The sequence below is a fragment of the Microcebus murinus genome, chromosome 1 (genome assembly GCF_040939455.1).
Source record: "Microcebus murinus isolate Inina chromosome 1, M.murinus_Inina_mat1.0, whole genome shotgun sequence".
Taxonomy (NCBI): domain Eukaryota; kingdom Metazoa; phylum Chordata; class Mammalia; order Primates; family Cheirogaleidae; genus Microcebus; species Microcebus murinus.
Genome location: NC_134104.1, coordinates 113,563,740 through 113,589,993, shown reverse-complemented (window position 1 = coordinate 113,589,993; position 26,254 = coordinate 113,563,740). Strand labels below are relative to the sequence as shown.

Below are 26,254 nucleotides of genomic sequence, written 5' to 3'. Positions count from 1 at the left end.
GTAGAAGACCTGGCTAGCCTTCTTCTAACGCTCTTGGTGGCAGCTTCTACTGGCTCTAATATTCAGCGTGCAGAACTGGAAATTCACATGTTCTTCTTACGACTAAGGGAGTCCCCCACCTTCTTCCTCCAGAACGCAGGTAACATGCATGAGATGCCACCTACAATAGCATTTAAATATTTGTCAATGGCAAGAGCTATTTCGTTCACAAGCCTTAGAAATTTACATCCTTCTATTTATTTTCATCTCTATCTTATTAGGCTCCGAACAAAGAAATTTTGAGTTGGAAGAATTCAATCATCTGATTTAAGGTAAATATCTTCATAAACAAATCAGTTCAAATAATAGATGTGTTATTTCTTTACTGTGGTTTTAAAGAAGAGCACCAAGCCTCTTCCATTTCTCTTTGATAATAAAATACCATCATGGATTTTTACACTCCTGGTTTCCAGTATCAATTCAGCCTTCTGTGATAGGTGTTACTAAAAACCTTTGAAGTGCTTGTTTGTACATGCCAGATTTTCTTTAATATACCAACTGATAAATAATCCTACTCTGTAATCTTTCAAAAGGAAAAAAAAGCCATGAAAAATGAAGTGAAAAGCAAAATAAAATGTTTTTTCACATTTCTTCCTTTTTGTCATAAACCATGGACTATGGCTCAGGATCTCCACCTAGTGGAATCTTTGAGGTGATAACTTTTGTAAAACCTCTCAATACAGGAAACTTGGGGATATAGCCATTAAGTCAGACCAATTATTTTTTCTACATAAAATGCATCTATTAAGAGTCTAATATGATAAGCATTTGCTTCTTTTTAACTAGGAGCATTCACCTTTCTTAGCTTATTATTAGTAGGTAGTTCTCTACTAAGATCTCCAGCTCTTGAAAGCCATCCTTTGTCACACTGTAGGCAGGACACCTGCATTCTTCCTCCTTCTCTTTCCCAAGCCCACATTATAGAATTTCACTGGTTTTCTAAAAAAATAAACTCTGACTGGGTTATGAAAGAGAAAGGACTATTGCTAAGGAAAAGTCACTTTTCTCCTAGTTGTTAATTCTCAACAACAATTTGATGGAGAAAGTTGTTGATGGTATTTAACATGTGATGCAAGCACTCTCGGGTAGGTTACAGAATCATAATAAGTTATGCTCTCTATGTCACGGGGATCCCTATCTACTTCTCAGGGTGAATGCAGCCTGTTTCTGTGCAGCAGACTGGAGAGATTTCAATGACAGCGTGTCCTTTTCCAGACAGAACACTTCTAATCCTTTCTGACCTTGGAATGTAAAATGTATGCAATGCAAGTTACATTCCCACGAGGAGTGCCAACTGCAGTCCTCACAGTAACTTCTGGAAAACTGTTAGATGCACGGTCAACACCTCATGTGGCCACCCCAGTCATCTAGAAAGGCTAAGAATTGCTTCCCTCAACTTTCCATCCTTTCTTCATTATGCCTGGTATTTTGTTTCAGGCACCTGAGTCTATCACCAATTAAACCAAGAAAGATCCCCACTTTCTGTCTCCTTGGGTTCAGGCCCTTTGAGTCAGCCACAATGTCAATATGCTGCCTGGAAAAGATGGGGACCACTTGGGGTTCAGTAGGGATCTCTTGTTATAATTATGCTGCTCAATAGACTGTTTACTCATGATGTCATATTTGGTGAATAAATCCTTACTAAATTAAAGTAAATAGCATTTAATTTATGTACTAGTTCTTTACTGAAAAAAACCCACTCAATCATCAATTGATGCTGAAGACTGATCTCTATGACAGATATAAATCTGTGATGGCTAATATAAATCACTGATATAAATCTATGCCTCAAAGTCATCCTAGGCTCTATGCAGCAAAATTCAATATTATTTTCATGTCCTATTTGAGTTTTTATCCAGGATATATGGTAAGATGATTAAATTAACAGCCCCACTTCTTCACCCTTTTTTTGCCTTGTAACTTCATAGTGTCTGCTCACTCCTGACTGTGGCCTCAGCCATGTGGCTTGCTTTGGCCAATAGGACATTAGCAGACTTGGTTTAAGAAGAGGCTTAAAAAAGTCTTGCACATTTCTGCTTCCTCTGTCACACTTCTGTCAGCACCATGAAAACACATCTGTCCAGGCAAGCCTACTAGAAGATGAGAGGCATGTGGCCAAGTCACTGTTGTCACACCAGCCAAATATCAGACATGTGTAATATCGATTGATATAAAAGCATTGCCCAGCAGAGCAAAGCCTAAATCTGACCTGCAGACTCTTGGCTATGATTGCCTTAAGTCACTGAGTTTTGTAGTGGTTTGTTATGCGACAATATTGAGGAAATAGACAACTGATAGAGGATGCATACTAAGTTTGGAAATGGCCTAGGGGGCTCTGATTGGACAATCATGAGCTGTAAACAAAGAACTACTGTTTAGAATACAGAAAGATGAGAGCCAGAGGGAATGAAGATGAGAAAGTGCCTCATGCTGAGGATACGTTGACATTATAAGAGAGGAAGTTGGAAAGGTTGTAAAGTCAAACAAGAATAAACACAAACATACCTAGCTAACATGCATGAAGGAAGGAAGTCCTGATGTCAGAGGGCAGCTACCACAGAGGGTCTGCTCTCATCACACTTTTAAACATAGTAGGGTGATAAACCATGAAGGAATTGTAAATGTGATTATTCCTGCAACTAGGTCTCTGTATTATCAGCTATAAATGGAAGGGTACACTGAAGAAGTTCTAAAGCTCTTTCCATATGTCTCATAATTCTATTATTTCAGTATACAAACTGTTTTGCAAAATGATTCCTAAACTGTTTTGCAAAATGATTCTTAAAAGGTATAGTCGTCATACCCACAGTTGCTCTAAGCAAGGGGAAAACAGTATCTGTAGCATAATATCACTCTTATCTAGATGTGCCCAAGCTGGAAAATATGTCATGAGAATTATGCTAATATATGGTTGGCATAATTGGTCAGGGTGTTCAGAGCACATGTCTCATTCGGGAGGCATATACCCCCTGCCTGGATCTCTAGATATTTCTGAAGGAGAAAAATGGAAGGAACTAAGCTTAAACTAGGGCAAAATGACCAAACTTCCTACATGTTAATCACACCAGCGTGTCTTTGGGCAGATTTGGGCAAAAAGAGCTTGGAAGATATGAATGACCCTCCACTACCCTTAATCTTCCATACCAAGTTAATTTATTTACCCTTTCCCCATCATGTACACGTATGAGATGGCACTGCCCTTCAGATGATTTTGGTTTGTAAAACAGAAAAAATATGTGTCGGCTGGGTGAGGTGGCTCATGCCTGTAATCCTAACACTCTGGGAGGCCAAGGCAGGAAGATCACTTGAGTTCAGGAATTCCAGACCAGCCTGAGCAACAGCAAGACCCCGTCTCTACTAAAAATAGAAAAATTTAGCCGGGCATGGTGGCACACACCGGTAGTCCCAGCTACTCGGGAGGCTGAGGCAGGAGGATCACTTGAGCCCAGGAGTTTGAGGTTGCTGTGAGCTAGGCTGACGCCAGGGCACTCTAACCCAGGCATCAGAGAAAGACTCTGACTCAAAAAGAGTATATGTGTGTTTGTGGGGGGGGGGGGGAGTAAATTAACTTCAAGGGCAACAAACATTAACTGTTTGTTGTGTTTTAGGGGAGCGAGGATAGTTTCATCAACCAATGTCTTTTAACCTCAACTAGAAAGTTCCCTGTGGTAGGAGACTCATCTCATTCTTTTATACCTGTAGCATCCAGGCACAGTGGAAAGAATACTGTAGACTCTCAGCAAATATGTTCTATTATTTCCATTCTTTTATGGCAAAGAACTTTCAATACAGTCTTGTTTATGTGGAGATGCAAAGGTTTAAAACTTCTTCAACAGTAAGTCTGAATCTTCCTCTATCCAATGCAGCATGACTTTTAAAAAAATCCAATGACTGTTCAAAAATAACAACCTGTTTCTTTAAAGAAATGGCTATTTAGATCTCTAGTTTCCAACCATCTTTATCACTTCTTGCATTTCTATGACACTTCTCCATCTCATAACCTAATGATTATAAATGGGAAGCTTAATGATTCAGAATTAACTATACAGAGAGTAATTATATCTCTCACTCCCTCAGAAGTTTTTTCATGATCAAAATATATTTTCTTGAAAAGAGCTGGTATGAATTTTAATGTTTGCTGTGTTTGTTGTAAACTGTGGATCAGGCAATTAAAGGTAAAGAGATGACAGGCATTGAGATGTTCTCTGTAACAACTACCTTTTCCCTTCCACCTGGACTTTCCCATCTTTCTCCCCATTTCCTTTCCTTTCTTATTCTTTACACTGCCTCCTCCCCTCTGTTTCACACAGTGCTCACCGACTGACTGGCAGACACTGAAGGTATACACACCAGGGGCTCACACTGTCACTGATTCTCAGCTAGAGTAGGGAATAAGAGAAACATTTCTACCTATAAATAAGGATGATGGGCCAGGCATGGTGGATCACGCCTGTAATCCTAGCACTCTGGGAGGCCGAGGTGGGCGGACTGCTCAAGGTCAGGAGTTCAAGACTAGCCTGGGCGAGAGTAAGACCCCATCTCTACTAAAAATAGAAAGAAAATAGCTGCACGACTGAAAATACATGGAAAAAATTAGCTGGACATGGTGGCACATGCCTGTAGTCCCAGCTACTCAGGAGGCTGAGGCAGAAGGATTGCTTGAGCCCAGGAGTTTGAGGTTGCTGTGAGCTAGCCTGACACTATGGCACTCTAGCCCAGGCAACAAAGCAAGACTCTGTCTTAAAAAAATAAAATAAATAATGATGATGGTAGTGATCATGAGCAATCAGAAGAATGCCTCTCATTGAGGGGGTGCTATATATCTAGCATTGTCTTAAGAAATTTACATATATTTGTTTATTTAATCTTCACAATAATCTTCCTTGTATTTTATTCCCAAGTAACAGACATTGAGAAAGATTATTCTTTTTTTTTTTTTTAAGAAAATAAAAGATTATTCTCTTGGAATCAGATGTGCCACATTCTCCTGAGCACATGGCTGTAGTAATAGAATACTTCTTATAAGGTATTGGAACTGGAGAGAATATATCTTATTTTAGCACAGGATGAAACAGTTTTAGGTACCAAAGAGCTACTTAGGGTAAAAAGAACTCCTAACTATGTATACATAAGACACACAGATTCTAAAGAGTATGGCTACTGAGATATGCAGTGCTATACATGTAATGGGTGCTTTAAAAGTAATTGCTGAATGAATGACATGGAATATTAATGTTCCGTGAATATGTCTTCATTCAGCAAAATGTGGGAGCCAAGGAAGGGAAATAGAATTTCTTGAGAAAGTTTCCAATTCTGACATCCCAATGCTATTTTATTTAAAACAAGATTAGACTCTTGCCACTGTGCAATGGTTAACATAAATGTTTGTGTTTCATCGCTTTGAAAAAACGTTTTGTATTGAAATATGTAGAACTAAAATATAATAAGGTCGTTCAGTGTGCCATGAAAGGTTAAGCATGGATTAGTGGTTAAGTGCCCATTTCCTCTCAGGTTCCCTCCTTAATAATGAGTCTGACTTCAGCCGAGTTATCCAACTTTTCTAAGCCCTGATTTCCTCACCTATACAGGGAAAAGAAACAACATGATAAAATTATCAAGATTAAAGGAGAAAACTGTATGTAAAAACTTAGCAACTGACACACAGTGAATAGTAAAAATTATTACTAGTAATTAAAGATGAAATAGGAGCTACCAAGGTAATGAAGATAAAATTGTATTTTATAATCATAAAAATTCACAAGTGGTTTCTTTGACACTTACTATAAGCCGAACTTGCTTTGCACCCTGCTCTGTGTCGTGCTTTGCCTACATCTAGAGACCTAACTTTTCCGTATTCCCTTCGGTGGGTTCATGCAATCTGTACCCCTGTTAACATTCATAACATCTTAGTGAAAACAAACCCATATTGAATTTGGTTGTGGATACCACCCCAGTCTGTTTAATGTTTTATTCTTCTATCCCTAAAGTATTCCTTTGAAACAAAAACAAAATCAAGAGAAAATACAAGAAAAAGTGAGAACTGTTTCTTTTCCATACTATTATAAATGCTCTCTTTTGCTATTCTCTAAGAGTAGCCTTGTGGCTCCCAAATCTCCAGGAAGCTATGCTAACTTGTAATTCTATGTGAGCTAATGAATAAAAGGTCCATACAAATATACAAAATGTAGCAACAAGTTAGGCCAATACTGATCTGAAAAGGTGGTATTCCAGGAAAGGTCAATGAAGTAGAACAACTTGTGTTAGATAAATAAGAGCATATGCTCTGGCTGCAATTCAAAACCTTTTCCTCCCAGTGTGACACAAGGATGGATGATGTTTACATGCACAATATACTCTCTTGAGTGCAGAAATAAAATAGGCCAAGGAGTATGTGGAATTTCTAGGGAGGTTGGTACAATTGTGGTCCTTTTTTCTTTCATTCAAGATATGGTGTATCTGAATGCCGTCTGTATCAGTGCTTATGGATATCTTGGGATTTATTCTAACTATATAAACATATAAGTAATTCTCTCTTATTGATACTTTATCATTCATAATAAATTACTTGCAACATGTCATATTTCTTGAATAAGAGGATTCAACCTCATAAATATGTGAATTCTTTACAAGTTAATCTATAAATTTAATTTACAAATTTAATTAATAAATAAATTTAATCTATAAATGTAAATCCAATAAAAATACCTAACTCAGGGTGAGAGATTACATAGGTGAATCCTAAGTAAATACTGAAAATAAATAAGCAATAATAGAAAAGTTCTGGGGGGGGGAAGGGAAAAAAACAATAGCAATGGGTCTATCATGTATTAAAACCTGTTTTATAGGCATAATAATTAAGATAGTAAAGTATTGGTGCTTAAAAAGAAAGACAATCAATAAATCAGAATATATTATTCAGGGATGGATGCAAATAAATGTGTGAAAGATGGTATATGGCAAAGACTGTATTTCAAATCGTGGGCAAGAGATGGAATATTCAACAAATATTCTTATAGGAATATCTGGGTAACTATTTTGTGGGGGTGTGGGGGTGGGAAGTGAGGTTAAAGACTTGAATCACAGCTTTGATTAATATATCATAAATTGTAGATAGATTCAAACAATTATCCCAAACACAAACAAACATCTAACTACTTGAAGAAAACAAGGGAGAAATTTTAAATTTTGATTCAGACTGAGAAAAGTCTTTCTAAGAAAGACCTAAACCTTGCAAAACAAAGGTTTGATAACATCAATTATATGGTAGAAAATATGCCTGGAAAAAAAATTCACCATAAACAAATGAAAAACTTGGAAAAATATTTGTAACTCAAATCACAAAGGACTGATCTCACTGATATAGGAGCTCCTACAACTCAAAAAGAAAATGACAAGACAAAAGTTATAAAGAATGCCATTCACCAAAAGGAAATATAAATGGTTCTTAAACAAATTTAAAGATGCTCAGCCTTACTCAAAATAAGAGCAATGTAAATGAAAACTAAAGTGATATGTTTTACCCATCAAAATGGCAAAGACTGGATTAAGAGGTTTGTAGAAGGAAAAATGCCTCCCCAGTAGCATTCTACTTGGAGCCTTGATTCGGACGAAGCACACGACAATATGAAGAAGCAAGGGGGTCTCAAAACAGGCCTCAATTGTATTGCTGATGAAGTCATCTGCCGGGAACAGGGAGAAGAGTGTCCTCTAAATAGAACCAATGTTCACTGAGTGCCAGCTATGTTAAGATGCAGTTATTCTTGGTGATTATTTATTTTGGTGACATTTGGGGCAGGACAGTAATTCAACTGCATGTAGTGCATGAAGTTAACCAAAGAAGGGGAATGATGGAGTGACTAGATTAAGTGAAACTAGCCTTTCTGGATTAACAATACCCTTATTAGTCATACATACATACACAGGGACACATTCTGAACTCACAGAGCGTAGGTGTCATGGGCGGAAGGTTGGAATCTCAAGCTCAAGGATAGCAAAAGACACTGAATGGGGAATATTTTTCTGTATATTGAATTGTCCCATTTCAGCTCAACTTGTCATTTAAACTCCAGGAAATTCTTTAATTATAACTGAGAATCTTATAGACATTTAGAGAAGAGAGAAGACTCTGTTAATAAACACATTATGATTTCCTTCCTATACCTGTTGCTGTTTCTTGTCACATTTCTTCCTGTGAAAGTAATGGAAACCACTAGACAATGCTTTTCTCTCTTGTCATCACTTGGGGGCAGCCAGTAGAGGATTTCACTTCCTCTTCCCCTTTTACTAGGAGGTGGGAAAAGTGACCACATCCTGTCTCGAATGAGTGGAAAGGAAGAAGCAGCCTCCTTTCCAGACTACCCTCCAGGCTGGGCATCAGGGATGGTCAGATGGTCTGCTGAGTCTCAACTGGACCCCAAAGCTAGGCACAAGGGTACAAAGTAGCCTCAGAGCACTCCCCAGAATGTGTGTGGGGCGGGATGGGAAAGGGGTCCAGCAGAATGTTTCCCGTGGGCCCAAGAATGTCACAAACATACTCCAGACTGCTGGGAGCCTCAGTGAGGCTTTGCTGCCAGGACAAGGAAGGGTGTACAGTGAAGTGTGTGGACAAATGCCTGAAGTTCAGACTACGTCATCTCTCTGAACCCAGCATGCCATGCCCAGATAACAAGCAGGACCAGAGCCCCCTGTCCCTGATAGCCTGGTGCTCTAAAGCTTCCTGGTATTGGATACAATACCAGGGGAAGAGATTTAGTTTTTGTTTGTTTATTTTTTAATATATATATGTATATATTTATCTTTTTTTCAGCATATCATGGGGGTATAAGTGTTTAGGTCATGTATATTGCCCTTCCTCCCAAGTCAGAGCTTCAAGCATGTCCATCCCCGAGAGGGTACGCATTGTACTCATTACGTATATATATATCCATCCCCTCCTCCCCCCTCCCATCTGCCTGATGCCTGATGAATGTTCTTCCTATATGTGCACTGAGGTGTTGATCAGTTAAAACCAATTTGATGGTGAGTACATGTGGTGCTTATTTTTCCATTCTTGGGATACTTCACTTAGTAGAATGGGTTCCAGTTCTATCCAGGAAAATACAAGAGGTGCTATACCAGCATTTTTTCTTATAGCTGAATAGTACTCCATGGTATACATATTCCACATTTTATTAATCCATTCATGTCTTGATGGGCACTTGGGTTGTTTCCACATCTTTGCGATTGTGAATGGTGCTGCTATAAACATTCAAGTGCAAATGTCTTTTTTATAGAATGTCTTTTGTTCTTTTGGGTAGATGAGATTTCGTTTTAGTTACCCAGCATATTAAAGTCTCAAAACAAAAAATAATTTTAGTTATAGAATGAAAGTAAGGAAAAACTTATTTCTGGTCCACTCAGCCTTGTGGGTTAAAATGTGTTCAAGTGTAGATATTTGGGAAGGAATGTTCTAGTTAGAAGGGCCTCAAATTCCAAGTTAATTCATGTGTAGTTTATTCTGTAGGCCCAGAGACTCAATGGATGTTTCTGAGCATTTTCTCTGCCTAGTTGTTATCTGAAGTGAAAGTAGGCCCTAGAAGGAACTGTAGCCACTATCATAGCACTTAAACACTGTTAGTTAAATACTGTAGATGCCCTTCCACTTTAAAAGAAAAGATGTGACAGCTATTGTGAGGTGCTGATTAGTAACCTGATTGCTCCAAGTCCAGTTTCTGACTAACAGGTCACAGATCTGTGACTGGAAACATTTATAAACTCCAATGTACCCAAGAAGTCCCACCGGGCTGATTCCAATTTCAGAAGCATCACAAATGCTCTGCATTTCCACCTACAAATTCTGTAGAACACTATCTTCTTGGAAAACGTGGAAATGAGGTTGATTTTAACTGTGTTAAAGATGATACTTTAAATTACCATTGTTGGAGACCATGGTGAAGTTTATTGCTTGTTTTGTTCAGTGCTTTTTTCCCTTTTCTTTTCTTTCTTTCTTTTCTTTTTTTTTTTTTTTTAATTTTGAGCATGTCTACTATTCAAATCACTGGTTCAATAGACCAAAAATTCTATTTTGCTAGTGATTGTACATTAATCTTCACTGTAACTAGTGGTGTGCTGCTAAATGTTTAACATCTGGCTCTTTGGAAAGAAACGCCCTGTTTGCAGTTTGGCAATTTCTGTGGTGTAAATACTTACACAATGACCAATTTCAAACTACCAAGGGGGTCTCTGAACTTAGAGTTTAGAAGAGATACTCAGTAGCACATATACTTTGTATTTCTACCATACAGGTATAACACATATATGCAAATAACCTCAAGAGCATGAATCATAATAAAATGTAACAAAAAATTAGGAAATTAGGAAGCAAGGAGTTTTTAGTATTTATTAAGTTTGTTTTTATATCATTTTTATATATGCATGGTTACATAATCTAATTTTAATAGTGATTGTATTTGATAGCTAGTTAACAAAATTTCCTGAAAAGTTAACCACTAGGTCTTATGAGTTAACACAGCCAGCTCCAACGTGGTGCTGATTACAGCCCTGTCCCTAGCATGGTGATTGCCACTCAGAAGGTGTTTTACAAATGTTTGGTGAATTAATTAGTTCATTAACCAATAAATGACTATGAGAGCCTAAAAATATTTCAAATGCAAATGCAATAAAAGACTCGGTTTTGTTTGTTTAACTTCAAATAAGGGAGCAATCCCCAAATTAGAAACAAAAAGCCAAAAAGGCATATAAGTCAAATATTCTGTTTAGTTGGTCTCAATCAGCTAGTAAACTTCTACTTATGTACTTATGCTACTATGTAACCTCCATGTAACTCAATAGTTGGATTTTACAGTCAGCAAAATCTAATAACCAACTGTGGGCTAATCTCTTAGCCTTTTTAGACTTGTTGACTCAACTAAGAAAAAAAAAATCTGGAAAATGTACATGGGAGGAGCCTTCACTGGTACCAGTGATGTGCTTTATTTTTGAAGTTGAGTCAGGGAGTTACAGATGGTCGATTTATTATTATGCTATCTAACTTTACGTAGAGATTGAGGACTGGTTAGGAACACAGACTGAAGGCCGGAAACCTGGATTCAAATCCCAGCTCTTTACATGTCCTGTCCATGTGACCTTTGGCATGGTATTAATACTTATCCTCTTCTGGCTTAAGTCTCCTCACGGTAAATTGAGGACAACACTACCTACTTCACAGAGTGTGTGTGTGGACTGACTGGATGATATATCCAGAGTGCTTAGAACATAACACAACATAGGCATAAATCTTAGGTCTTTTATTATTATTATGTGTATCCGGCACTGTATTATTAAAAAGAAAAACAACTAAGGCAAGTTTTAAAAACCAAAAGTTGAACTATGTAATTATAGTAACATCTTCCAATCCTGAAAATTTTTATTATCGACACATATTGGCCCATTCTGAGTCTTTCAAATCGATCTGGCACTATCTCTACAAGCCCACCCCGGGGTTGGGCAGAAATGCCCCAGCGTGTTCCCACTGCCCACTGGGACCCTGTCAGCTTCTCCTTAACCACTCACTCGCCTCCTTAGTTCATTTTCTCCTCACCTGTCCCGGCTTTACTCGCCCTTTTGTGGCTCTCCACCAGGGACCGCTGTCTCCACCTGGCCTTGGGATAGGGGGTCTGGAGTTGGATTTCCTATTTCCTCAGCCAACTTTTGTGAGGGACGCCTGGTCTCAGGTCTCTTGTCTCACTAGCCCGGGAGCGAAGTGCACCTCCTGGGACCCATGCCACGTATGGGTGAGAAGCAACATACTTAAAGCCCGAATATGCAAGTATCAATAGACTGGAGGTATGATTTTAGCCCTGGGAAGAACTTATAGTAATAGGGAAAATAAACAGGAAAAGCATTACACTAAAATCAGAGTTAATGAGGTTAAGTGAAATGATGCTTATATAGTGTCTGGCACTTAGTAGGTTTTCAATAATTAATACTATTCCTGGGAGACAGGAAAACTAAATAATACATAGGTCACTTCTTTCAAGCCTCGCTTAATCATTTATCAACTCCAGGTAATATTAGGAGGTTGGATCAGTTGATGCCTAAGTCAACCCTGCCTCGAAAAGCCATGTATTTTCCCTTAGGTTGAAGTCTGATCATACATAAAGCCCAGAGATAAGAAACAACAGCCTTATCGCGTCAGTTCAAAACTATTAAAATTGGGATTTATAAATTTTCCCACCAGGGGGCACAATGTAAAAGCCGATGGCTGCTGAGCTGTTGGTGCATCGTTCACCCTTCCGGGGGATATGCTTGTTTCATTCTGCTGACTTTGGAATGGAGTTTCAGCTTCCTATGTGGTGACAGTTGCCCCCTCCTGTTTAACATCCATTTTAATATAATCCACACTTCATTCTTCACGTTTAGGGTTTGCTTAACTCTGAAATGTGAAAATAATTTTACCAAAATGGGTTTTCACATCTGCTTACTGAAACAGACCTTTTTAAAGAGTTCCAACTTTTCTTTCCAATAGGCAAAGAGATGGTAACTTTGAAACAATATCGAAATTTAAGCTTATAATAATACACTGTGGTGCCTTTAAACACTATTAAAATCTGGCTTCAATTCTGCCTGAGTATTAGTGGTTAAAGAGCAGAGGGGGAATTTTTATCAATTTGTTTTATGCTGTGAATCTAGTTTATATGCAAATCCTTGGGGCACTGAAGAAATGTACCTGTCCTTATCATGTTCTAAATAAAATCAATCACCCTCAAAATTTGATTGTATGCTTTATAAATCAAGAATACCACAATTTTCTGGCCTAATTTACTATTTTCTGTTTTCTTAAAATGTATGTTTAAATTATTGGCAGTTTGACAGGATTCTAATATCTATAAATAACAAACTATATATTATTTCTGTCCCTAGAAGGGAATAGATATAAAGGTCATTACTAACAGTGGGCCATTGGTAGAATTTTTTCTCCATGTATTCAAACCAAATCTTGTTAAGGGCATTTTCCCTTAGTAGTGTGTTCTTGGTAGTATTTAATGGACTTATATAGTGGAGTTGTAGAATAGTGAGAAAACATCAAATCGCAAGGCAGGAAGTTAAAATGAACTCTAAAGCAGTATAAAAATCAATTCTTTCTTTCTAAGGAATATAATTTGTGATTGTTTTTACCCTTTTATTGAAAGGAAGAGAGCAGGCAATATGCCATTCAAAATAAAAGCTATTTCCCATAACTATAACTTTTCCTATAGACTGATAGATTTTTATAAAGTGTCCAATTGAAGAAAAAAAGACTAAAATTGAGGTTAATAAAACAAAAAAGACATAAATATTATTAGATGTTAAAGTTTTAAAAACCAGAAAGAATCTATAAAAGAGGGGCTATTTTTCTAGATCAGAATTCTCTTCAACTATAAGTAATGTTCTAAAGCATTATTTTATTTCCCTTTTAACATGAATATATTTCACATATAACCATGATTGGAATATTGCTTCAGTGGAGAAAAATGTATTCCTACATATGTTTGTTATTTTAGAAGGATTGCAAAGTTTGAACATTTCCTATCATAAGAATTTTATAAATTCCCTTAAGGGATTGCTAAAATATATTCTCGATATAAAAATTATCTTTTAGGGAAGCAAAGAATTTACAACATTCAGGAGCTGAATATCTATCTGGTAAAAGATACATTAATTTAGGTCTTGGGCATTCTGTAGCCTCTTCCCTGGCTCCTTTCTTTCTTGGAAACACCAGCCTAGTATTGAAGTACTCATCACAGAGATCATGCCTGAAACCCAGTTTTACTTGGCCCCTACTGGAAACCAGTCATTTTCATTTACAACTGGACAGAGTTACTCGAAGCTCAGCTTCCTCAAACAAACTTACTTGATATGGAAAGCTTAAGGCAGGAAGGAATGTAGTTCACCCAAATTCTAAGTATCAAAACTGTTTCCCTCTTTTCCCTGACTTTAGTAAAAGAAAACCTGAAACAAAATTCATCTGAGTTAGAATCATTTTTTTTATCAAAAATTCCCTTCTAGAAAAAAATGTCATCCTTTAAAAATGCTTAAATAATTTTCTGATGAACGTTAATGGAATTAAGATTTGTTCTGAGAAACTATTCATCTAGCAAACTACTTATCTTCCTAGTTATTCATCTAGTTAACTTTAAACTTTTTAAAAACCATAACCTAAAAATGATTTTTTAACTATTCTCTTTTCCTATATGAAATGCACCTACCATGAAGAAATCTTTGAAATGACTTCCCTGGGCATTGCTTCTCAAACTGTATGTGGTGAAGGAGGGGTCATTAATTCGTTAATTAATATTACATTTCCAAACCAATACTTTTATAGAATGCAATACAAATAAAATGCTGAATAAATGATATTTTATATTATAAAAAATATAAGCCCAAATTTTTATTGTTAAATTTAGCAGACACAAAATTACTTAAGTCACTGTGCACATTCCCAAGTGCTTATAATCAGTTTTTGTGCTTATTCCTCCCAATCCAGGAGCACCCAGCTCACAGATCAGCAAAGGTCTGCAGATAGCACTGTTAATAACATTGTACTAATGGTTTTCCCCTTATAGCAAGATTATAACAAAACTTTGATATGTGTTCATAACTAAATTATCTGAAGAGTATTGACATTACTCAAAATATGTTTCAGAATAACTAAGTAGCTATGAACAACTCAAGGTTTAACTAAAATCCTTTTCATTTTATGAAATACAAAAATAAAAATCCTACAACTATTATTGAATGCTGGAATTCTTCAATATGGGAGGAATGAAAGTAGAGAATAGTTTTTAGAGTGTATATTAATGCCTAACCTAGCATGTCCCTTGTAACTATATCTGATTAGAAAGCAAGGAGGAAGACAAAAAGGAGGGTTGGAAATCATGTGGCAACCATGTAAAAAATTTTCTGAAGTAGCTGTATTTTCCTAAGTAAATATATGGAAAATTAGTTAAATCTAGAAGATAAAGAAAAAAACCTTTGGGGAGATTTCTATACTTTCTTCCAACAGGAAAACCAATTTCCTTACAAAAAGTTATTCACTGGAAGTAGCCAAGCTAAACCACACAGAAGTAATAGATCAGTTGAGTTTAAGAAAAGGTTAGAGACACAGCTCCTGATAAGTATAATTTAGGCTGCAATTGAGTGAGTTAATGCTGGTTGACTTGCATGCTCTGCATATATAATTTTCTCTAGAGATTGCCTAAATTCAGTTCTTCAAACAGCTGCAAACAGTGCTATTACCAACATTAGACTTGTTCAATGACATGAAGTTATACCTCTTGTGTCCTAAACAATTCCACTGGATTTATAATCACTTCTGGATCTTGCTCAGGGATATCTTTTAGGAAAATGTCATATCCCAGCTAGCTTGATAAACAATTGAAATGATATATGTAAACAAAATCATTAAAAATTGAAGGTACTGTACATGTGTATGGGTATGTATATGTACATATTTACAGAATATACTGTTATTGTTTATCACATCTATCATAAACCTCAAACTTTACTTATTGTTTTGGTTGATTAATAGGAGAATTGATTTCAAGGGTGGGATTGGCCCTTAACCAAGTATAAAAAGCATTTGCAGAGATTTAAGAATTAGACTAAATAGATATTGTTTCCAGTTTTGACAAACATTAATTAACAGTATTTGAGAAAGTAATTTAACTTCTCCAATCCTCACTTTTCTCATCCATATAGCAGTATAATTCTTGCCTCTACCTATCTCGGATAGTTGTTGTAAAATGCAAATATAACACATGTGAAACCATTTTGTGAAAAGGGTAAGGAGCCATGAAAATAGTATATTTTGCCCATATTTCTAACAGTGGAGTACACTTCCTGTAATATATATGCAGTTAGGCCATTGTGAAGTGAAATTATTTCCTAAAGCATGTGCCATCCACAATAAACACTTAACATTCTCCCAAATGAGTCTCCATTTACTTTCCACTCTTAGAGGATAATATTTACCTTTCCTGCACTCTTAATTTCTCTCTGCTGGGATAAGGCTGTAATTGTATTTAGCCCTGTGAAGCACAGTAGATAACTTGTTAAATAATCAGGTTACCGATTTCTGTGGAGGCCTTAAATTTGTATCCTAGAATAGATACCTTTTTGCTACAAATTAAAGCAACACCTTCACAATCATGTAAGCAATTTATCTACATATGTTAGAAGCCATGGATTTGCCTGGATAGAGGACAGTACAGTGATGGAATGCCAACTTATACAAAATCAACAGGAAAAACTAAACATCTAAGTAAACTTTGAAGCAGAGTGGCATGTAAGAGTCAGATAGAAAGAAACAATTATTAATAGTAAGAGATGACGAAATTATGGTTTGTATTTGGAAGGAAGAAAATTTTGACTTGTTACGTACAACCAAAAAATATAATGAAGCTATTACACAGCCAGGCACAGTGGGTCATGCCTGTAATCTCAGTGCTTTGGGAGGCTGAGGTGGGAGGCTGGCTTGAGGCCAGGAGTTCAAGATCAGCCTGGGCAACACAGCGAGACCCCATCTCTATAAAAAATTTTAAAATTCCAGTGTGGTGGAGTGTACCTGTAGTCTGAGCTACTTGGAAGGCTGAGGCAGGAGGATCTCTTGGACCCTGGAACTCAAAGTTACAGTGAGCTATGATTGAACACCTGTACACCAGCCTGGGCAACAGAGGAGACTCTGTCTCTAAAAAAATGTATTGACTCAAGGTTAATTATGAATTGACAGTACAATAGGATCACTCTTGTCCAAAGCTTTTATCCAATCATCACTTTGTCAACAATGTAGTTTGGACACAAACAGGAGAAGCAAAATGCTCAGGAGAACTAATACTCATTTTGTAAAATAGAAGAAATAAGGTTAAACATGGGCAATTTAAAAAGCATTATTCTTATAACATATATTCTAAGGGATTGAAAAGGATGCTATTCTATATGTAAAGTTCATCAGGGGGAAAATTTCCTAATAGCCATATAGAATCCAGCTTCTAGTGCTATTCTTAAGACCTCTGATACAATGACAGAGATGATTGGTCAATCAAGGTGCTACCACTAAAACAGGCTGAGCACATAGAGTCCTTAGAGAGGGACTGAGAATCTCCAGTTTTCATCCAGTATTGAAACAATGGGCCATAGGAAATATCTGGTACATGCTATTTAGTTTCAAAGACAGAGATGATGTGATTTATAATGTGCACATTCTTTCTTTTTTCAACCAACAGACTTTATTTTTTAGTAGTTTCAGGCTTACAGAAAAATTAAGCAGAAAGCACTCAAAATATGTCCCCATATTTACCCCCTCACCCTATTTCCTCTATTATTAACATCTTGCACTAAATAGTATGGTACATTTGTTACAATTTATAAGCCAATATTGATATATTATTATTAAATAAAATCCACAGTTTATATTAGGGTTCACTCTTTGTGTTGTATATTCCATGTGGACATTCTTGCTTAAGAACCCTAAGTTTCTAATGTAAATTAACAAAATGTTCAGGAAGAGTGTATTATTCTATAAATAAGAATATCTATAAAAATGCTAGCCTCTTTAATATTCTAAAGAAAAATTAGGAAATTGTTTTAATAAAGCAAATTGGGGGATTTTATTACAGAAATAAATATATTCTTATGATGAGAAAAATCTTTAAATGGAGGATTAGGGAAGTGAATGAGCTTCATGCATAGCAGTGGTTGGCACAGAGTAAATGCTCAATAAATGCAAGCAATTGTCATCATTGTAGTCAAAATTTCTCAGACGTTATAGAACTTATTGAGTAGGCAGACCAAGTGGTATGGTATCCTTGACAAGCTGAGGAAAAGACTGTGTAATCTACTTCACAAAGCAGTGAAACTGAGGTTCCAAGAAAAATTTAATCAAAATGAGAAAAAAATTCATATAGTTGTTGAAAATCACCCTTATATTTTAGAGGAAGGAAATGCAAGCACAGCAAATGACCAAGAAAATAAGATTGTAGGCACCTATTGTCTGGTAGCAATGACTTTCAAGATTACAATCGCTCATCAATGCTAAGGCAAAGATGTCATTATCAATATTCATAATTCTGTTGGTAACTTGCCTATTGGAAACTTTCTTTACAGCTGCCTCTCGTGCAGTGGGAATTAGTAAATAAGGGCGAAGTAGAGCAATGAAGCATCTGAGAGCTATAGTTAAGATTGACTTCTATTCTTTTTATTGGGGCCATTTCATTTTAATGACATCAGAGTGTAAATGCTAAATCAGGCTGAACACCTCCCACACTGGACGTGCTAAAATCCTTAGACCCGAACGCTGGACATTTCTCACTATGATGGTTCTGTGTGCCTGACTAACAGTATTCTACCCATTATCTTCTATGTAATGTATATACAATACTTGACCCAGACATGTGCACAGACACAGCCATATAAATCTTGTGAATATAAATTATAAAATTGGTTGATTTTGTTTAGTTTCAATGATACCTGGATAATATGGATTAAATGCAAGTTAAAATTATCTTCATTTCTATGGTCTGTCCTTACTAAACCCTAAGATACTAAATCTACTAGATTTGAGAATGCAGCATAGCAAATGTCAGTGTGCCTAGGAATCTCCTAGGGCCCTTGCTAACATGCAAGTAAGCAGTAAGGAGGTCTTGGGTGAGGCTCCAAACTCTGCATTTCTAACTGGCTCCTGATGCTGTAGATCCAAGAACACAATTTAAATTGCAAGGGTGAGTTTAGTTTACAAGCTCTGAAGTCAGTCACACCTTGGCAAGTTACCTAACCACTCTGAGCCTCGGGCTTCTCACATATAAAAAGGGAACAACTGTCTGTTGTGAAGTTTAAATAAAATAATGAATGTAGAATGGCCAGTTCAAGGCCCAGAAAATGCACCTAAAGAGCTAGATCTTGTCACTTTCATTTATTAACATTTCTACGATCTCTTTGTCAATGAAAGGATATGCATTTCTCAAATCTTTTCCTTAATTGTTTGATTCACTTGGCAACAAAATTATTGACTAATACCAAAGGCAAGGGAGTGATAACTAAGAGGTTAAGGCTAGTAGGGGACACAGAAAAGGATGGAAGAGGATAGCATATGAGGACAAAATTGTGCTATATTTGACAATCAAAGCCAGAGCCAGAAAGTTGATAGTCACTATGATTTAGGCACCCTGAATATTATTCAGGATGAGATTTACCTCTAAGGGGAGGGGAGGAAAGAGAATGGGGAGGAGGGACACACAGTTGAGTTCAACAGTTTTGGTAATGTTGTAGTTTATAGTTTGGGGAAGGATTCATGAGTTCCATTACTTAAGTTATTCTGCAAAGCTCTGAAAAGGTATAATAAAGACCAGATGGCACAGCCCCTTACACTTATCTCTTCTTAACCTGTTTGTGCAAAGTGAATAAGCTGCCAAGATCATGCTTTCACCACCCCCAAAGTTCCACCCTTTCCCAAAGCACCACTACCAGCCAGACAAACCTGGATGCAAACCAGACTTGACATGATAGCCCTTCAGAGGGGGAGATGCAGCCATGAAAGAGATGCCCTCAGCAGAGATGTTCCTGCAAATACAGCCAATACTGCCACACCTTCACATTCTCTGCATTGCTAATGGTAAAACGAGCAATTAAAATTATTAAATAAAACTTTTCCATAATTCTCCACTCTAGCTGAGCAAAGGGCAATTTTCCATGAATGCTTTTTGCTTTGGTAGCATAAAAAACGTATTGAGTCATGCTCTCTACCTCACTTCCTTTGAGCTTTATGTATTTTTCCACAAGAATTTTATATGAAAACATAGGACATTATAACATATTTCTTAATAAGTCACTGAAGTCACCAGGGCAGGAATTCATTGTATACTGGCTCCAGAATATCAAGAACCGCAGTGGAAGAGGCCAGTGAGTTAGCCCCTGTGTGGTGGACTAGATTCCCCATTGTGTTTTACTTTTGTAGCCATAGGTTTCATACCAGGTTCTGAGTCCTATTTCCTAATGCAAGCTTGTACCTTCATATCCCTAAAGGTATTTTGTAGTTTCTTCCTATAGTGGACTATTTGCAAAGATGGCTGCTGCAATGGAATTAATGTTTGTGTAATTCCAAAATTCTTACATTAATATCATAACCTCCAATGTGGTGGTATTACGAGGTGGGGCCTTTGGGATGTAATTAAGTTATGAAGGTGGATTTCTCACAAATGGGATTAGTGCCCTTATAAAAAGAACCCCAGAGAGTTTTCTAGCCTTCTTTCCACCATCTAAGGATATGATAGGAAGGTGGCCATCTGCAATCCTGAAGAGGCCCCTCACTAAAACCCTACCAATATTGGCACCCTGACCTTGGACATTTAGCCTCCAGAACTGTGGGAAATAAATATCTGTTGTTTATAAGCCACCCAGTCTATGGTACTTTTTTATAGCAGCCTGAATGAAAGCAGTCATGATAATTCTTCCCATCCCTGCATGCATACCCCTTTGCAATGTGGCTTTATCACACTTCTCAGCAAGAAGTGGAGCCTATTTCCCCATGCATTGAATCTCAGTTGCCCTTGTGATTATTTGACCAATACAATGCAGTGAAAGTGATAGTCCCTGACTCCTGCAACTGGGCCTCAAGAGACTTTGCATTTCTGTTCCCACCATTTTGAAATGCTGACTTAAGACCCCCCATATAAAAAGCTGCAGCTAGCCTACTGGGGAATGAGAAGCTCCATGGAGTAGAGAAAAGTCATTCCACTTGATCCCCCAGACCAATCAGCCAGAATCAGCCACAGCCATGTGAGTAAGCCCATCTTAGACCATCCAATCCCAGGTAAGTCACCACCAGATGACTGGTCACGTGAGTGACCTCAGACGAAAACCATAGAACTGCCCAATTGAGCCCAACCTAAATTGATCAGCTATAGATTTGTGAACTAATAAAGTGGCTGTTTTCTTAAGCCACTAGGTTTGGGGAGTAGCTTGTTACATGGCAGTAGATAACTGATATACTCTCTTTACTTTTTTACCTGTTGTCTGAATAGAATTGTTATGTGTTGCTGTGTGTAGACTCAGAGCCACATTGGCTGTAGCTCTTCCATCAGATTTTAGTCAAATTGAGAAAAAGCATTTGACCTTGTGTCTGAAAAAGTACTGAAGAATTACAGTAAACTGGGTTATTCCAAAACTTGAAAATTTCATTTTAGCAGAATCCCAATGTTAGAATCCCCAGATAGGCTGTTTAATAATAAGACCTCTCAGGCAAATTATTTTCCAAACTAGAGTACTTTTTGATTACTCTTATACACTTTTCTTTTGCTATTAGATATTTTTCTTTTTTCTCCACAACAATCTTACATACCATTTTTCAATATTTCTCTCCCTAATTTAGAGTTTGATTTGCTTTTCCTTTGATTCCCTCAGAACTTGTTTCTTTTTCTCTGCCCTGTGGTTATTCTTATCCCAGCATCTCAAGGTTGTGATGGAAGGGCCGGTTGCTGAATGGCACATAGACTCATAGGGCTCTCATGGCTTCACGCCCTTCACCCCCAAACTGCATCTCTGATGTTCTCCACAGCCCCCTCCATCCCACCTTTTGTTTCTTTTCCCCACAAACTTCACTTTCCTCTCTGCTGCCAAAAATACAACCCGTGCATGCTGTGATATGGATATGAGAAACCACACTGCTAAGCAGCTTAGCCTGTACTTGACAGATTAGAGATTATTTTTTCTTATTTGGCTGTGTCAGGGCAGCGGTATATTTATTTTTCTCTTTGACACCAGTGACAGCTATTACTGTGCCAGCACAGAATCCAGAGAGTAAATGAATGCACAGAGGAGGCGTGAGGCCTTCTAGTCTGACTCAACACAACCTCATGAGCTCTGCTGTTTTGCAGCCTACTGAAAATGGAGCCACGCAGAGCAGCAGCCCAGATGCAGTCTCTGGGGGCAGTGAGAAAAGCACGGTTGGGAGGTAGGCAGAGAGAGAGGAAATATAGGAGAAAAAGTGAAGATAGATGGGAGAGGAGAGAGAAAAAATACAGGGGCTTTGTGGTTGAGAAAAATTAACCTGGGGATACTCGCACTTTTTCCTCTCTGCTGCAGCCTGACAACCCAACTTGTTCTTATTAAAACACACAGAGAAAAACAATAGAAAAATCAGAGTTTCACAGAAATGGAAGTAAGCAGCCTAATCAAGCCAAGTTTTATAAACCTATTAAATAGCTCCTTCCACTTGTCCCTTCTATTTTCTTTTTAATACAATTGATACATGCAAGAGAATGATACAGATGATAAAGGCAAGTTATAAATTATAATAATGTATCGAAAACTTGGAAACACAGCCAAACCCATGAGCCAGAACATTACCAATAACTTATCTCTCCTATTTGTTTCTTTCCATCCAATTCTTTTGCCTTTCCCCCAGAAATAGTCATACCTCTGAATTTTGTGTTTTTAATTTCCTTACTTACAGTGCAAATGCATATATGCCTTCATACCTACATGCATGCATGCTTAAACAATATTGTTTAATCTTAGCCATTTGTGAACATTATGACAAAATAGTACCATACTACGTGTAGCCTTACAGGATTTGATTTGTTGATTTTACATTGTTTCTGAGATTCATCCATGTTGTCATAGGTGACTTTATTTTATTGTTTTTCACTGCTTTCATGGGAATTTATTTGTCTATTTTCATGTTAATGAAATCTGAGTTGTTTCCAAGTTTTTGGTATTGTGAATAGTGTTGCTCCAAATATCCTTATACATGTCTCCTAGTGCTCATGTATAAATGAGTTTCTAAGAAAAATACTTAAAAATATAGTTATAGGTCAACAAATATAAACAAAGTATATGAGAATATATTTATAAATTTACAAAGTATATACTCATAAATAAAAATACTAGAGTAAATTTATATGAAAGAGTAAAGAACCACAGTAATAATAGGCAGGGTACCCCTGAAGAAGAAAAATATCCTGTATGCCTTATCCTATATGATATAAAGACTTATTTTGAAGCTACAATACTTGAAACAGTATCGCATTGGTACAGCAACAGATTACAAACCAACAAAATAGAATTAAGAGTCTAGAAACAAAAGCTACAATATATGATAGAAGAGGTCTCAGAGTTCCTAGGGAAAGGCAGAACTAAACAATACATGGTGTTAATATCATTGGCTATCCATGTGGGGAAAACAAATTAATTGCATGTCAACTTTGGATGATATACAAACGTTAGTTCCAGAAAATGATCTTACTGCAAAGGGCAAACTTTAAAACACTTTAAAAGAAAATGTCTTTCTGACTCTGGGGTAGGAAAGGATTTATTAAACAAAATACAAAAATTCTAATCACGAAGTAAATATAAACTTGACTACATTAAAATTAAGACCTTGTGTTCACTAAGAGACATCATGTGCAAAGTAAAAGCCCAAGACACAAACTAAGAGAAAATATTTGTAAAATATATAACTGAATATGGATTAATATATAAAGCATATAACTCTATACAATTAATAAAAATATCATGTGATAAAACAACTCAACAGAAAAATAGAAGGCTTAGGCCGGGCGTGGTGGCTCACGCCTGTAATCCTAGCACTCTGGGAGGCCAAGGCGGGTGGATTGCTCAAGGTCAAGAGTTCAAAACCAGCCTGAGCAAGAGCGAGACCCCATCTCTACTATAAATAGAAAGAAATTAATTGGCCAACTAATACATATAGAAAAAATTAGCCGGGCATGGTGGTACATGCCTGTAGTCCCAGCTACTCAGGAGGCTGAAGCAGGAGGATTGCTTGAGCCCAGGAGTTTAAGGTTGCTCTGAGCTAGGCTGACGCCATGGCACTCACTCTAGCCTGGGCAACAAAGTGAGACTCTGTCTCAAAGAAAAGAAAAATAGAAGGCTTGAAAAGGTATCAAATGAAAATCAATTAACTTAATTAACAATCAGGGAAATACAAAGGAAAACCATGATATCATTTCATTTCATACCTACTAGATTGGTAATACTTAAAAGGAAAAGTTGGTATAACAGCTTTAAAAATCAATTTGCATAATTTGGAAAAATGAATATTGATTTGTAGGCCCTGTAACAAAGCACCTCCACTCTTGAGTATATATACAAGATAGTCACCAAATTTGGGAACACAGACAAATGCATACAATAACCAGTTTATTGTTATTACCTTACAGTACATGGTAAAATAACAGCATCCATATTTTCAGACTTTATAGCCACCCTGAATACATCTTAGAGAAGCCTTCAGTTCTAGTTAAACACGGACATATATAAAATCCTCTCTGTTCCAACTCTGTCTCTGCCCAGGCTCTTAAAATACACTGATTTTTTGCTTTTGCAGATTGCAACTCCCTAGAGAATCTGAGGAAATAGTCAAATCCATGCAGATTCTCTCCTATAAAAAATTCACTGCTTCCTTGAAGTTCCTCCACGTGCCATCTCAGGGTCTCTGTTCCCTGGTTTGAGAACCCTGCTTTAAGTCATTCTCTTTCCGGGGTTAGAGCTTAAGGAAGGCACTGGGGTATGCTCAGCCTCCATCTGCTGGCTATACATCTTTGGGTTTGGGTTCTAGATTAGCAAATGTGTCCCTTCTTCCAGTCAGCACTTTGGGGCAACTGAGCCTCACTATATCTATCCTAAATAAGGACAAAGCAACAGTAACTCCAGAACCGATGCCAGGCACACTTAGGTCTGAAGGTCCTTAGATGAGCAGGCACAATGACATGAAAGAGCAGGAGGAGAACATCCACAAGCCCCCCTTCACTCCCGTGCCTCACAGACAGATGGATAGGGGTCTCAGGCTCTGAGGAGTGTTGATATGAATAATATAACAATCTCACATTTATAAACCCATGCTTTCCTGAGTTATCAAGAGTCCTGATTTCTAACCAAATAAAATGGATTTATACCATCCCTTCAACCACCTTTGGTAAGAAAATACATGTCTCATTTCCAGTTTGCAATTATATTCACAGCCAATTCTTAGATTAGATTCAGATTTTTCATAATTTCTAACCCTAATGATAAATGTAAGAATCTGAAATTAATGAGGTCTTGGTTTATCCAGCAGATATAATTATTAACTGTAAAATATTGCAGGAAATGTAAAGTATCATTTTAGGAGGGTGGAGGAATACAAAGAGACCCTAAGCGCATGTGTTCTAGAGCACCCTCATTTTACATTTGTACCCTCATAGGGGCACAGTAAAAATATAAGGAGATAATACATGTAAAAAGCTTAGGTCACTGTCTGGTACATGTAAAGAAATTTAAAAAGAGAGCTATTTTTAAAATTAATACTGATTCTTGATTGTTTAAATCTATGTCCCTTCAAATATTTTTTGAAACTATGTAATTTGTTTTAATTCTTCATTAACAGAGAAACTAAAAGAATTTCATCTTTACTGCTCTTAGAAAAAGAAGCATTATGGATGCTAATGAGTTCTTGTGAGTACCAGGTAAGTTGTCATTGTCATAACTGTATAGCATTTAGGATGGAGACATAGGCTCAAAGATAAAGGAATAGTTCCCAAAGATGGAGAAGAGTAATAGAAAAATATTTCAATACATCAATTCTTTTTCTTTTTTAAAGAGATGCATTTAAGATGCTATTTCTTTCTTTCTTTTTGTTTTTTGAGACTTACTCTGTTGTCCTGGCTAGAGGCCATGGCATCAGCCTAGCTCACAGCAACCTCAAACTCCTGGGCTCAAGTGATCCTCCTCAGCCTCCCAGGTAGCCGGGACTACAGGCATGTGCCACCATGCCCGGCTAATTTTTTCTATCCTTTGGTAGAGACGGGGTCTGGCTCTTGCTCAGGCTGGTCTCGAACTCCTGAGCTCAAATGATCTGCCCGCCTTGGCTTCCCAGAGTGTTAGGCTTACAGGCATGAGCCACCGTGCCCGGCCAAGATACTATTTCTTAAGTGATAAAAATGGGCGATGGTACTAGAAAAGGTGGTTGAAATCTGTAAGAACAGTGTCCATCCTTTAAAATGAAAAAAAAAAAAAAGCTTCCTATGATCTTTTCTCTGAAGAAATATTGTTAAACTTTCCGATTATGAAAAATGGTTTATATCTCATTTCTGAAATGATGTGACATTAATACAATTTAAAAGATCTCATTCATTCAAATAAACCCAAAGATCTCAATTTCTGTAAAGGATCTGACTCTAGCTCTAAAACTAGCCTGTAGTTTAACTAG

General features: G+C 37.1%; 1 protein-coding gene and 1 long non-coding RNA gene across 2 annotated transcripts in view; one reads left to right on the top strand and one right to left on the bottom strand.

Annotated features, from left to right (window-relative positions):
• SLC9A9 (solute carrier family 9 member A9) overlaps window positions 1-26,254 on the bottom strand; it is a 541,491-nt gene that overhangs the window by 467,237 nt on the left and 48,000 nt on the right. The window lies entirely within an intron of this gene.
• The window catches only part of LOC142871911 (uncharacterized), a 45,995-nt gene that overhangs the window by 3,053 nt on the left and 16,688 nt on the right, over window positions 1-26,254 (top strand). Inside the window, exons 2-3 of the long non-coding RNA XR_012920126.1 lie at window positions 261-311; window positions 25,433-25,511. This is a non-coding gene — a long non-coding RNA (uncharacterized LOC142871911). The remainder of the gene's footprint in view (window positions 1-260; window positions 312-25,432; window positions 25,512-26,254) is intronic.